This window comes from Mesoplodon densirostris, chromosome 11, assembly GCF_025265405.1.
Source record: "Mesoplodon densirostris isolate mMesDen1 chromosome 11, mMesDen1 primary haplotype, whole genome shotgun sequence".
Taxonomy (NCBI): domain Eukaryota; kingdom Metazoa; phylum Chordata; class Mammalia; order Artiodactyla; family Ziphiidae; genus Mesoplodon; species Mesoplodon densirostris.
The window spans coordinates 88,027,796-88,039,821 of record NC_082671.1 but is presented as its reverse complement, the minus strand read 5'-3'; the positions used below and the strand labels follow the sequence as shown (position 1 = coordinate 88,039,821).

General features: G+C 41.9%; 1 protein-coding gene across 4 annotated transcripts in view; it reads right to left on the bottom strand.

Moving 5' to 3' along the window:
- Window positions 1-12,026, bottom strand: part of EEA1 (early endosome antigen 1) — a 148,428-nt gene that overhangs the window by 87,492 nt on the left and 48,910 nt on the right. The window lies entirely within an intron of this gene.

The following is a 12,026-nucleotide window of genomic DNA, read 5'->3' as shown; positions in this document are numbered from 1 at the left end:
CCAGCACAAGCATATCAGAAAGTAAAAGATAATGGGACATACTGGTGGGAGAATTATTCTCTAGGGTGGGAGTGGGGGTAGAGAACAAATAGACAGAGTCAGCTTCATCTGTGAAACATGGTTAATGATAGAAAAAGAAGGAAACTGCCAACAAAGAAAAATGTAAAAGATGGAGAAATAAGTCCTCTACCTTTGGTAGCCATTCATATGTAAAGAATTAATTCATTATTCAACAGAACTTGTCTATGCCAGACTCTCAAGTTGTTCAGTTTAATGGGGGAAGTAAACATGTAAAGCAGTAAGAGTAACAGACCATCAGTTCTATGATAAAAATAAAAACAGAGGCATAGGGACTTCCCTGGTAGTGCAATGGTTAAGAATCCACCTGCCAATGCAGGGAACACGGGTTCAATCCCTGGTCCAGGAAGATCCCACATGCCGTGGAGCAACTAAGCCCGTGCGCCACAACTACTGAGCCTGTGCTCTAAAGCCCACGAGCCACAACTACTGAGCCCGCGTGACACAACTACCGAGCCCGCGTGACACAACTACCGAAGCCCGAGTGCCTAGAGCCCATGCTCCACAACAAGAGAAGCCACCGCAATGAGAAGCCCACACACCACAACAAAGAGTAGCCACCACTCACCGCAACTAGAGAAAGCCCCCACACAGCAACAAAAACCCAATGCAGCCAAAAATAAATCAATTAATTTTTTTAAAAAACAGAGGCATAAAGATAGCGATCGCTTCTACTTAAAAGCACTTCATGATGGAGATAAACTTTGAGGTGACGTCTTTAATCTCTGAATACAAAAGTAAAACTGGATAATAGATTCCTGTTTCTTTTGTTGACTCTTAAAATTTGTCTTTTTATGACACTTTCATTAGTTTTCATTTCTTTATTTCGTGTGTGTGTGTGTGTGTCTCCCCTCCCCTCCCTCTCTCCCATGTGGCCCTATGAACTTACCCAACTTGTAGAAACCACCTGCCAACTTAGTCTTAATATGAGAAGAACACAGGGAACACTTAGTCTTAATATGTGTATAGAAAAGTGTGTATGTGTTTTAAGTTTTCCCTACTCTTTATTAATCTTCCAACTCTATGTATAAACTAAAACGATGAAGAGAGGAATTAATAACAATATTCTTGAAAGGCTAATACAAAATTGAATGAAATTGCAAGGAAGATAAAGGAAGATAATTCCAATTCAACTTCTAATTGGGTGGGCTCAGTTGCTCCAATTAATCTTTTAAAAAGTGCCACTTAACAAATTTTTAAAGCAATTTGCCTAGCAAAGAAAATCTTTTGAAACGTGTAACATATCAAAGCAATCTAGGATATTTACAAAAGAAAATTAGGAAACATCAATCAAAATTTTAAAGAGAAACTTTATCCAAAAATTCCATTTCTAGAAATTTAACTTCCAGATATATTCAAATATGTGCAAATGTTATGTCCACAAGGACATATACCACAACAACATTTATAATTACAAAACACTGGAAATAGCCTAAATGCTATGAACAGGAGAATGATAAAATTCCATGCAGTCATTAAGAAGAATGAGATAGCTTTACCTGCATTGATATGAAACAATCCATAAGATACACAGAGAAACAAAAGGTATAGGACAATGTAGAACTTCTGTTTTATGTAATTACATATATTTATATATTTCTTTATATACACACAGATATAGGCATATGTGTATACATGCATACACTATCTCTGTAAATATACACAAGAAACTGATGATAAGTAAGAGGCTAGGGGGAAAGGGTGGCAAGGAGTCAATTTATACCACATAATTTTTTGAACCATTTGAATTTTGTATTCTGCATATGCTATCCATACATCTAATTTTAAAATCTGGATCCCAGAAAACTAACGCATCACGTTTCATATATATGATTGATATTGATGGAATTCTCCATTTGCCCTATGTTAACTGTAGAGCTTTAAAACAAAAAGGCTTCATGACCCACCTAAGTCACGTGGGCTTTGACCTAGAAGACATATCTTGCCCATAGTCACATGCTACCCAATATGTTATAGAAGGGCAGGATGTAATTTTAAGAAATTGGAGAGGTACAGGAAGATGGGAAGAACACATATAGTAACAAATAAACCTGGAAAAGTATACACTGACTATTCCATAAACAATGAGAAACTAGTGAAAGTTAATATTCAGAATAAAGCTATCAAATTTCCATTTTAAGAATACTAGTCTGGGGCTTCCGTGGTAGCACAGTGGTTAAGAATCCACCTGCCAATGCAGGGGACATGGGTTCGAGCCCTAGTCCGGGAAGATCCCACATGCCACGGAGCAACTAAGCCCGTGCGCCACAACTACTGAGCTTGCGCTCTAGACCCCGTGAGCCACAGCTACTGAGAATGCATACCACAATTACTGAAGCCCATGCGCCTAGAGTCCGTGCTCCACAACAAGAGAAGCCACTGCAATGAGAAGCCTGCGCACCACAACGAAGAGCAGCCCCTCATCGCTGCAACAAGAGAAAGCCCACATGCAGCAAAGAAGACCCAACGCAGCCAAAAATAAATTAAATAAATTTATTTTTTTAAAAAAGAAAAAGAATACTAGTCTGGCAGCAATGTGGAGAGTTAAGTAGAGAGGTACAAGACATAGGGAGAGAGCCAACTATAAATACTGAAAAATATTTTTGAGTGAGAGATGATGAAGCCTAAACTAAGCCGTAGCAGGGAAGATAAAAAAAGGTTGTAAGAGGGGCTTCCCTGGTGGCACAGTGGTTGAGAGTCTGCCCGCCGATGCGGGGGACATGGGTTCGTGCCCCGGTCTGGGAGGATCCCACATGCCACAGAGCGGCTGGGCCCGTGAGCCATGGCCGCTGAGCCTGCGCGTCCAGAGCCTGTGCTCCACAATGGGAGAGGCCACAACAGGGAGAGGCCCGCGTACCGCAAAAAAAAAGAAAAAGGTTATAAGAGCTGTTAAGGAGATAGAATTAACTAAACTTTGTGACAGATCAAATAGGGGAGGGTAAGTGTGTAAAAATGAGAATATCCAATTTTCTGGCTTTAGTAACTTGGTGGAAAGATAATGTTGCCATTAACCAGAAGAAGTAACAGTAGGTAAGGAAAAGGTTTAGAAGGAAATATAATGAACCCTGGGAGGAACAACCAAGATGGCGGAAGAGTAAGACGCGGAGATCATCTTTCTCCCCACAGATACATCAGAAATTCATCTACACGTGGAACAACTCCTACAGAACACCTACTGAACGCTGACAAAAGACCTCAGACCCCCAAAAAGGCAAGAAACTCCCCACATACCTGGGTAGGGCAAAAGAAAAAAGAATAAACAGAGACAAAAGGATAGGGACGGGACCTGAACCAGTGGGAGGGAGCCGTGAAGGAGGAAAGGTTTCCACACACTAGAAGCCCCTTCGCGGGCGGAGACTGCGGGTGGCGGAGGGGGAAAGCTTCGGAGTAGCCGAGGAGAGCACAGCAACAGGGGTGCGGAGGGCAAGGCGGAGAGATTCCCGCACAGAGTAGCGGTGCCCTCAGGCACACACCAGCCAGAGAGGCTTGTCTGCTCAGCCGCCGGGGTGGGCGGGGCTGGGAGCTGAGGCTTGGGTACCAGGTTTCGGTTGGAGCGCAGGGAGAGGACTGGGGCTGGCGGCAGGAAGAGAGCCGGAAAGGGGCTAATGAGCCACGGCTAGCTCGGAGGGAGTCCGGGGAAAAAGTCTGGAGCTGCCGAAGAGGCAAGAGACTTTTTCTTCCCTTTTGTTTCCTGGTGCGTGAGGAGAGGGCATTAAGAGCGCTGCTTAAAGAAGCTCCAGAGACGGGCGCGAGCCGCGGCTGTAGGCGCGGACCCCAGAGACAGGAGTGGGACACTGGGGCTGCTGCTGCCGCCGCCACAAGGCCTGTGTGTGAGCGCAGGTCACTGCCCAGCCCCCCTTCCGGGGAGCCTGTTCAGCCCGCCACTGCCGGGGTCCCAGGACCCAGGGACGGCTTCCCCGGGAACGCGCACGGAGCGCCTCGGGCTGGTGCAACGTCACGCCGGCCTCTGCCGCCGCAGGCCCGCCCCGCACTGCGTGCCCCTCCCTCCCCTCGGCCTGAGTGAGCCGGAGCCCCAGAATCAGCCCCCGAATCAGCGGCTCCTTTAAACCCGTCCTGTCTGAGCGAAGAACGGACGCCCTCCGGCGACCTGAGCAGAGGCGGGGCCAGGTCCAAGGCTGAGACCCGGGAGCTGTGAGAGCAGAAAAGAGACAGGGAAATCTCTCTGTGCAGCCTCGGAGGCAGTGGATTAAAGCTCCACGGTCCGCTTGATGTGCCCTGCGTCTGTGGAGTGCATGAATGGACAGCGAATCATCCCAAATTAAGGAGGTGGACTTTGAGGACAAGATTTAAGATTTTTTTCCCCCTGTTCTCTTTTTGTGAATGTGTATGTGTATGCTTCTGTGTGAGATTTTCTCTGTATAGCTTTGCTTCCACCATAGGTCCCAGGGTTCTATCCGTCCGTTTTTTTTTTATAATTACTTTTCTATTTTTAATAACGCTACTATATTTTATACTTTATTCTATTTTACTTTATCTTCTCTCTTTTTTTCCTACCTTCCCTTCCTCCCTCCCTCCGCCCCTTTCTTTCTTTTCCTTCCCACCTCCCTCCCTCCCTTCCTCCTTTCACTCTTTCTCTCTTTCCTTCCTCCCTCCCTCCCTCCCTTCTTCCTTTCACTTTCTTTCCTCCCTCCCTCCCTCCCTTTCTTTCTCTTTCTTCCTTCCTTCCTTCCTTCCTTTCCCTCTCTCTTTCTTTCTTCTACTAATTCTTTCTTTCTACTTTTTCTCCCTTTTATTCTGAGCCGGGTAGATGAAAGGCTCTTGGTGCTGCAGCCAGGAGTCAGTGCTGTGCCTCTGAAGTGGGAGAGCCAACTTCAGGACACGGGTCCACAAGAGACCTCCCAGCTCCACATAATATCAAGCAGCGAAAATCTCCCAGAGATCTCCATCTCAACACCACCACCCAGCTTCAGTCAACAACCAGCAAGCTACAGTGCTGGTCACCCTATGCCAAGCAACTAGCAAGACAGGAACACAACACCACCCATTAGCAGAGAGGCTGCCTAAAAACATAATAAGGCCACAGGCACCCCAAAACACACCACCAGACGTGGACCTGTCCACCAGAAAGACAAGATCGAGCCTCAACCACCAGAACACAGGCACTAGTCCCCCCCAACAGGAAGCCTACACAATCTACTGAAACCACCTTAGCCACTGGGGACAGACACCAAAAACAATGGGAACTACGAATCTGCAGACTGCAAAAAGGAGACCCCAAACACAGGGAGATAAGCAAAATGAGAAGACAGAAAAACACACAGCAGGTGAAGGAGCAAGATAAAAACCTACCAGACCTAACAAATGAAGAGGTAATAGGCAGTCTACCTGAAAAAGAATTCAGAATAATGATAGTAAAGATGATCCAAGATTCTATTTCCATGATCCAAAATCTTGGAAATAGAATAGACAAAATGCAAGAAACAGTTAACAAGGACCTAGAAGAACTAAAGATGAATCAAGCATCGATTAAAAACACAATAAATGAAATGAAAAATACACTAGATGGGACCAATAGCAGAATAACTGAGGCAGAAGAACGGATAAGTGAGGTGGAAGATAAAATAGTGGAAATAACTGATGCAGAGCAAAATAAAGAAAAAAGAATGAAAAAAACAGAGGACAGTCTCAGAGACCTCTGGGACAACATTAAACACACCAACATTCGAATTATAGGGGTTCCAGAAGAAGAAGAGAAAAAGAAAGGGACTGAGAAAATATTTGAAGAGATTATAGTTGAAAACTTCCCTAATATGGGAAAGGAAATAGTTAATCAAGTCCAGAAGGCACAGAGAGTCCCATAAAGAATAAACCCAAGGAGAAATACACCAAGACACATATTAATCAAACTGTCAAAAATTAAACACAAAGAAATCATATTAAAAGCAGCAAGGCAAAAACAACAAATAACACACAAGGGAATCCCCATCAGGTTAACAGCTGATCTCTCAGCAGAAACTCTACAAGCCAGAAGGGAGTGGCAGGACATAATTAAAGTGATGAAGGAGAAAAACCTGCAACCAAGATTACTCTACCCAGCAAGGATCTCATTCAGATTTGATGGAGAAATTAAAACTTTTACAGACAAGCAAAAGCTGAGAGAGTTCAGCACCAACAAACCAGCTTTACAACAAATGCTAAAGGAACTTCTCTAGGCAAGAAACACAACAGAAGGAAAAGACCTACAATAACGAACCCAAAACAATTAAGGAAATGGGAATAGGAACATACATATCAATAATTACCTTAAATGTAAATGTACTAAATGCTCCCACCAAAAGACACAGATTGGCTGAATGGATACAAAAACAAGACCCATATATATGCTGTCTACAAGAGACCCACTTCAGACCTAGAGACACATACAGATTGAAAGTAAGGGGATGGAAAAAGATATTCCATGCAAATGGAAATCAAAAGAAAGCTGGAGTAGCAATTCTTATATCAGACAAAACAGACTTTAAAATAAAGACTATTAGAAGAGACAAAGAAGGACACTACATAATGATAAAGGGATCGATCCAAGAAGAAGATATAACAATTGTAAATATTTATGCACCCAACATAGGAGTACCTCAATACATAAGGCAAATACTAACAGCCATAAAAGGGGAAATCAACAGTAACACATTCATAGTAGGAGACTTTAACACCCCACTTTCACCAATGGGCAGATCATCCAAAATGAAAACAAATAAGGAAACACAAGCTTTAAATGATACATTAAAAAAGATGGACTGGGCCTCCCTGGTGGCGCAAGTGGTTGAGAGTCCGCCTGCCGATGCAGGGGATATGGGTTCGTGCCCTGGTCTGGGAGGATCCCATATGCCGCGGAGCGGCTGGGCCCGTGAGCCATGGCCGCTGAGCCTGCGCGTCCGGAGCCTGCGCGTCCGGAGCCTGTGCTCCGCAACGGGGGAGGCCACAACAGTGAGAGGCCCGCATACCGCAAAAAAAAAAAAAAAAAAAAAAAGATGGACTTAATTGATATTTATAGGACATTCCATCCAAAAACAACAGAATACACATTTTTCTCAAGTGCTCATGGAACATTCTCCAGGATAGATCATATCTTGGGTCACAAATCAAGCCTTGGTAAATTTAAGAAAATTGAAATTGTATCAAGTATCTTTTCTGACCACAATGCTATGAGACTAGACATCAATTACAGGAAATGATCTGTAAAAAATACAAACACATGGAGGCTAAACAATACACTACTCAATAACGAAGTGATCACTGAAGAAATCAGAGGAAATAAAAAAAATACCTAGAAACAAATGACAATGGAGACACGATGACCCAAAACCTATGGGACACAGCAAAAGCAGTTCTAAGGGCGAAGTTTATAGCAATACAATCCCACCTTAAGAAACAGGAAACATCTCGAGTAAACAACCTGACCCTGCACCTAAAGCAATTAGAGAAAGAAGAACAAAAAACCCCAAAGTTAGCAGAAGGAAAGAAATCATAAAGATCAGATCAGAAATAAGTGAAAAAGAAATGAAGAAAACGATAGCAAAGATCAATAAAACTAAAAGCTGGTTCTTTGAGAAGATAAACAAAATTGATAAACCATTAGCCAGACTCATCAAGAAAAAAAGGGAGAAGACTCAAATCAATAGAATTAGAAATGAAAAAGGAGAAGTAACAACTGACACTGCAGAAATACAAAAGATCATGAGAGATTACTACAAGCAACTCTATGCCAATAAAATGGACAACCTGGAAGAAATGGACAAATTCTTAGAAATGCACAACCTGCCAAGACTGAATCAGGAAAAAATAGAAAATATGAACAGACCAATCACAAGCACTGACATTGAAACCGTGATTAAAAATCTTCCAACAAAAGCCCAGGACCAGATGGCTTCACAGGCGAATTCTATCCAACATTTAGAGAAGAGCTAACACCTATCCTTCTCAAACTCTTCCAAAATATAGCAGACAGAGGAACACTCCCAAACTCATTCTACAAGGCCACCATCACCTTGATACCAAAACCAGACAAGGATGTCACAAAGAAAGAAAACTACAGGCCAATATCACTGAGGAACATAGATGCAAAATTCCTCAACAAAATACTAGCAAACAGAATCCAACAGCACATTAAAAGGATCATACACCATGATCAAGTGGGGTTTATTCCAGAAATGCAAGGATTCTTCAATATACGCAAATCAATCAACATGATACACCATATTAACAAATTGGAGGAGAAAAATCATATGATCATCTCAATAGATGCAGAGAAAGCTTTCGACAAAATTCGACACCCATTTATGATAAAAACCCTGCAGAAAGTAGGCATAGAGGGAACTTTCCTCAACATAATAAAGGACATATATGACAAACCCACAGCCAACATCTTCCTCAATGGTGAAAAACTGAAACCATTTCCACTAAGATCAGGAACAAGACAAGGCTGCCCACTCTCACCACTCTTATTCAACTTAGTTTTGGAAGTTTTAGCCACAGCAATCAGAGAAGAAAAGGAAATAAAAGGAATCCAAATTGGAAAAGAAGAAGTAAAGCTGTCACTGTTTGCAGATGACATGATACTATACATAGAGAATCCTGAAGATGCTACCAGAAAACTACTAGAGCCAATCAATGAATTTGGTAAAGTAGCAGGATACAAAATTAATGCACAGAAATCTCTGGCATTCCTGTACACTAATGATGAAAAATCTGAAAGTGAAATCAAGAAAACACTCCCATTTACCATGGCAACAAAAAGAATAAAACATCTAGGAATAAACCTACCTAAGGAGACAAAAGACCTGTATGCAGAAAATTATATGACACTGATGAAAGAAATTAAAGATTATACAAATAGATGGAGAGATATACCATGTTCCTGGATTGGAAGAATCAATATTGTGAAAATGACTCTACTACCCAAAGCAATCTACAGATTCAATGCAATCCCTATCAAACTACCACTGGCATTTTTCACAGAACTAGAACAAAAAATTTCAAAATTTGTTTGGAAACACAAAAGACCCCGAATAGCAAAAGCAATCTTGAGAACGAAAAACGGAGCTGGAGGAATCAGGCTCCCTGACTTCAGACTATACTACAAAGCTGCAGTAATCAAGACAGTGTGGTACTGGCACAAAAACAGAAAGATAGATCAATGGAACAGGATAGAAAGCCCAGAGATAAACGCACACACATGTGGTCAACTTATCTTTGATAAAGGAGGCAGGAATGTACAGTGGAGAAAGGACAGCCTCTTCAATAAGTGGTGCTGGGAAAACTGGACAGGGACATGTAAAAGTATGAGATTAGATCATTCCCTAACACCATACACAGAAATAGGCTCAAAATGGATTAAAGACCTAAATGTAAGGCCAGAAACTATCAAACTCTTAGAGGAAAACATAGGCAGAACACTCTATGACATAAATCACAGCAAGATCCTCTTGGACCCACCTCCTAGAGAAATGGAAATAAAAACAAAGATAAACAAATGGGACCTAATGAAACTTCAAAGCTTTTGCACAGCAAAGGAAACCATAAATAAGACCAAAAGACAACCCTCAGAATGGGAGAAAATATTTGCAAATGAAGCAACTGACAAAGGATTAATCTCCAAAATTTATAAGCAGCTCATGCAGCTCAATAGCAAAAAAACAAACAACCCAATCCAAATATGGGTAGAAGACTTAAATAGGCATTTCTCCAAAGAAGATATACAGACTGCCAACAAACACATGAAAGAATGCTCAACATCATTAATCATTAGAGAAATGCAAATCAAAACTACAATGAGATATCATCTCACACCAGTCAGAATGGCCATCATCAAGAAATCTAGAAACAATAAATGCTGGAGAGGGTGTGGAGAAAAGGGAACACTCTTGCACTGCTGGTGGGAATGTGAATTGGTACAGCCACTATGGAGAACAGTATGGAGGTTCCTTAAAAAACTAAAAATAGAACTACCATATGATCCAGCAATCCCACTACTAGGCATATACCCTGAGAAAACCATAATTCAAAAAGAGACATGTACCAAAATGTTCATTGCAGCTCTATTCACAATAGCCCGGAGCTGGAAACAACCTAAGTGTCCATCATCGGATGAATGGATAAAGAAGATGTGGCACATATATACAATGGAATATTACTCAGCCATAAAAAGAAACGAAACTGAGCTATTTGTAATGAGGTGGATAGACCTAGAGTCTGTCATACAGAGTGAAGTAAGTCAGAAAGAGAAAGACAAATACCGTATGCTAACACATATATATGGAATTTAAGAAAAAAAAATGTCATGAAGAACTTAGGGGTAAAACAGGAATAGAGACACAGACCTACTGGGGGTGGGCTTGGGGATATGGGGGGGTGGGCTGTGACGGGGCGGGGGAGAGGCATGGACGTGTATACACTGCCGGGCGTGGGGTGGATGGATGGGGGGGGGCGGCTGTGTGGCGTGGGGGGATTGGCTTGGTGCTTTGTGGCCGCCTGGAGGGGTGGGATGGGGAGGGTGGGAGGGAGGGAGACGCAGGAGGGAGAGGATGTGGGAACAGATGTATATTTATGACTGATTCACTTTGTTGTTAAGCAGAGACTAATAAAAAAAAAAAAAAAAAAAAAAGAATGCCCAGAGGGTGGAATCCCAGCAATGCCACTGACTCTGATCTTGGACAAATTATTTCAACACTCTGTACCTCTATGTCCTTGTCTATAAAATGGGGGAAATATTAGTACCTACCTCAGAGTTAGGACGATTGAGAGCATTACTCTCTGTCACGTGCTTAGAACAGCACCTCACACATTATAAATTCTCAATAAACGTTAATCATTTAATGTTTATATATATATATATATATATATATATATATATATATATATATATATATATATAACGAACCCTGTTTTCAAATGTCAACAGGGAGATGTTCTTTTGGAACATCTAAGAGAAGATACCTAGTGGGCAACTTGGGAGATAATTCTAGGTTGGAGATGTAGTTTAGGAGGAAGTCATGGATATGAATATTACCCCAAGTCCATTATATAGAGGAAGGGAGTACATTAAACAGATCAAGAAAGAATCATCACAATGATGTGCTGCCTCAGAAGAGTAGAAGGAAAGAACCAAATTGTGCAGAGACTGTAATAAATAGTCTACAAAGACGGCTGCCATCAAGTTCTTCCCTTCCTATACACAGAAGCCACTCCTCCACTGAAAGGTAGAGCTTACTTCTTGGCCTCTTCAATCTGAGCTGGACCTCAGATTCCTGAGCACTCCTGTGGCTACAATGACCAATAAAATATGGCAGAAGTGACACTCTGAAACTTTTGAAGCCAGGCCTTAAGACAACTGGCAGCTTCTGTTTCTTTCCTCTTGTAATGCTCTTTATCAGAACCCAACTGCTGGCCTGTAAGTCGAAGCAGCTGCAAAGAGAGGCCTACATGAAGGACAACTGAGTCCCCTGATATACAGCCCCAGCTGAGCTGACAGCCAGCAGCCAGCATCATCTCCCAGCCATGAATGTGAGGTCATTTTGGACCTTCTGGCCTTCCCAGCACCCAACTTTACATAACTGAAAGCAGAACCATCCAGTCAAATCGAAGAATCATGAGAAGTAATACAGAGTTACAGTTTTAAACCACTAGGTTTGGGGTGGACTATTACACACAGTTATAGATGACCAAAACAGAGGTCAAGTAAAATAAAAACTGAAAATAATCCAGGTTTTTTTTTTACCGTTGACCTTTGAAGAAGTATTTTCAGGAGAATCATAGGGCAAAAACCAGGTTTTAGTGAGCTAAACACTGGATGAAAAGTTAAGCAAGAACACAGGTAGACTATGGATGTTTTTACGTTGAAAGTTCATGTACTGGGCACTAATTCACAGCTGAGAAAGCAACTCTGTTAAACTGACACTAAATATATTAACATTTATATATAAGTATATATT